Raw genomic sequence first — 3,072 nt, forward strand, 5'->3', positions numbered from 1 at the left:
CGGCCTTCTGAACGAGCGTGCGCAGTCTGGACTCCGATGCGTGTGTCTCACTTTGCCTGGCGTGCTGCTCGGTGATTGTTCTAAACTTGTGCGTGGGCTCCTCCACGCCCCCAGTCTTCTATTTCTTTCCCCACCCCCAGTGGTCTCCCAGCCCCCACCCTCCCCCCTCCAGCACCCAGCACAGCAAGCCACGCTCAGCAGGTGTTCAACAAACGCTTGCTGAGGGAGTGAGGCATCCGACCATCTGCAGGGGCCAGAGTGGGTGTCAGACTCCCCCCCTCCCCTGGAGCCGGTGCTAGGCCCGGCACGGGCGTCCCTCTGCAGGTGATGGGGGCCCCTGGGCTGCCGTCCCACTGGGAGTGGATGGGAAAGATGACGACTTCTGGGAGGAAGCAGTTGGGAGCCCACCAGTGTCCAGAAAGTCACTGGAGGGCTCTAAGCCTGGAGGCTGTGCACTGACCACCAGCTAGCCGGGGGTCCCCAGGACCCTTCCTTGTTCCCACCTGGAGTCAGGGAAACTCATGCCAGCCCCTTGAAGAATGGAGCCAGACCCCTCTGCAGCAGGTAGGCTTGCAGACCTGGTGCCCAGGCTCTGAAGACCAGAGCTCATCAACAGCCACGACTGCCCCGTGCTGGATTTAGCAACTGCGGGGATGTGTGAGCAGTGTGGGCAGCCGGGGGAGGACAGGAGACGCAGGCTCGCTGTGCTCGCTGGGACAAACCGCGAACCCCCAGCATCCCGCAGGGAGTCTGGCAACAGGGCTTGGACTGCTGAGGGTTCCTGGTCCACAGGGCTTCCCCATCTCCGCTGCTGCTTGAGACCCAACGTTCCCTCGCCAAGTCCTCAGGAGTTACCCCGGACGCTTGCTAATTGCAGATTCCTGGGGCCCCAGGCCCAGAGAGTCTGCTCTCGCAGGTCTAGAGAAAGGCCTAGGGATATAAGGAGGCGTCCTCGAGTGAGTACAGGCGTAGACTCTAGAGCCAGACTGCAGAGGTTCGAACCCGGCTAGGCCACACTGGGACTGGGCCTGCCTATGACAGCCCTTAATCTTTCCATGCGTCACAAGGACCCTCCACCTCCCACACCCAGGTGACATGGTGCAGGGTCTCTGAACCACATCTCGAGCACACTTCTTGGGTTTTTTCCCCAAGGACTGAAAGGAAGCACCTGGGCTTACCTATGAGAGGTTCTGACTGCAAAGCTCAAAGCTCTGTCATCTCAAGCGAGGCTCCTTGGCCCCTCAGTAGGTCCTGTGGCCCCAGAGGCTCTCTGAAGGCTGAAGCCGGCCTCCAACCAGCACCAGGAGTTGCCCCCCAGCCCCTCCCCTCGAGGACCAGCTGAGTGGCCCCCACCCAGGCAGGAGCTGGAGCTCAGAGGAAGGGCTAGGAGGGAGGAGGTGGGCTGCAGCCGGGATCTGAGATGCCCCGGCCCCAGGAGAGGGGAGACTGGGCTGGAGAAGAGAGGCCGGCAGCTCGCTCCCCACTTCCCCAAGGAGCCCCGCAGTGCTCATCACATCTGACGGGCGGGAAGGCCAGAGACAGAGCCTCCGGGATTCCCGGGAGTGCCCTCCAAGCTCCTCGAGGATTTCTTCCACACACGCCGCGGTGACTCACCTAAAGCAACGAGCTCTGGGCACAGACCAGCAAACCATGAGCTCCATCTCCCTGAGTCCCTGGGAAGGGCTTCCCATGACTGACCCACTTCCCCTCTGCCATGAGGAGATGGGTCAGAGCAGGTGAAGCAGCGACGGCTACGGCGGCCTGAGCACTGGGAGAAATACTGGGGCTGTCGGGGGAGCGCGCCCCGACGGACTGCGTGCCTGGCACCGCCCTGGGCACTGTTCCTGGGTCTCCGGTAAAACTCGCCGGGCCCCCACAACACTGTGAAGTAGGTGTCCTCATGACCGCCACTTTACAGCTGAGGAAGCCGAGGTGCCGAGGCGTAAGGGCCTTGTCCAGGATGCGCGGTGAGCAGCTGGCGGTCTAGCTTTGAGACTGTGCTCGTGCACACCCCATGATGCGTCCTCAAAAACAACACAGAGGCAGGGTCAGCAGGTGGGCGAGTGGTTAAGGCACTGGACTCCTACATGACCAACTGAGGTTCGAGTCCCACATCTGGGGGCTTGAAACTCATGCTGGGCAATGTGCATGCGTGCCCAGAATCCTGAGAGGAGGATGGAGAAGGGATTGTGGCGTGGCCATCCCCCTGGGGGGATGATTTTTTGCTTTCTCTCCGTGTCTCAGATGAGTGCACACACCCTATAGCAAAAACCTCTCTCTAAGTAAAAGAAAATAAACACAAAAGCGCATTATACCGAGGTGATGGCCAGCGTCTCCGGGCATGGCGGGTGTGAGAGCACACACAGCTCATACCGTCCTCCTTGCCGCATTTCCATCTGTGGTCCTGCTGCTCATAAACAAGCCTCAGGGAGTGGAAGTGAATGGCGAGGCTACACGGCAGGTCATGACGCCCTGGAGCTCAGCAGGGCAAGCCTCCCACAGGGGCTCTCTGTACCCCTGCATGGCTCCCCTGGACTGACCAGCATTTAGCTCTCAAGTGAGAGGGCACTGCCTGCTAATCCTGGAAAACTCCCGCTCATTCCTACCTCTGGGCCTTCACACATGACAGTCGCATCCTCGGAACACCTCTCCACCTCCTCCAGCAAGCTCTTCCGCCTTCTCCTCCAACCGGACAGCTTGCGGCTCTGCAGCCCCAGGCCGGGCCTAGTAGCAGCCCCGCCCTGGTGTCTCCCCACCCAGAGGAGCAGGCAGCAGCCCCCTGCCTGTGCCCAGCGCCGGTGCTGATGCGTAACCGGCGCTCAGCCAGGGGCCGAGGCGCCCAGGGGAACGGAGAGCCCGCAGAGTTCCGTTCATTCACCACTGCCTGTGTTCTAGGGAGCGTTCTCATTCTTAATTGAAAACGAAAAAGAAAATTACTTCTAGGCCTGCCTCTGAATAAGGATTTAAATCCCGTTAGTCACCAGAGCCTGGCCTCCTACACCTCCTGGGGTCTGACCCAAGGGCTGGCTCTCTCTGTCACCCGGATGGTGCTGGCTTTGCCATGTCAGACCT

This window comes from Tupaia chinensis, unplaced genomic scaffold (assembly GCF_000334495.1).
Source record: "Tupaia chinensis unplaced genomic scaffold, TupChi_1.0 Scaffold000561_1, whole genome shotgun sequence".
NCBI classification, from domain to species: Eukaryota; Metazoa; Chordata; class Mammalia; order Scandentia; family Tupaiidae; genus Tupaia; species Tupaia belangeri.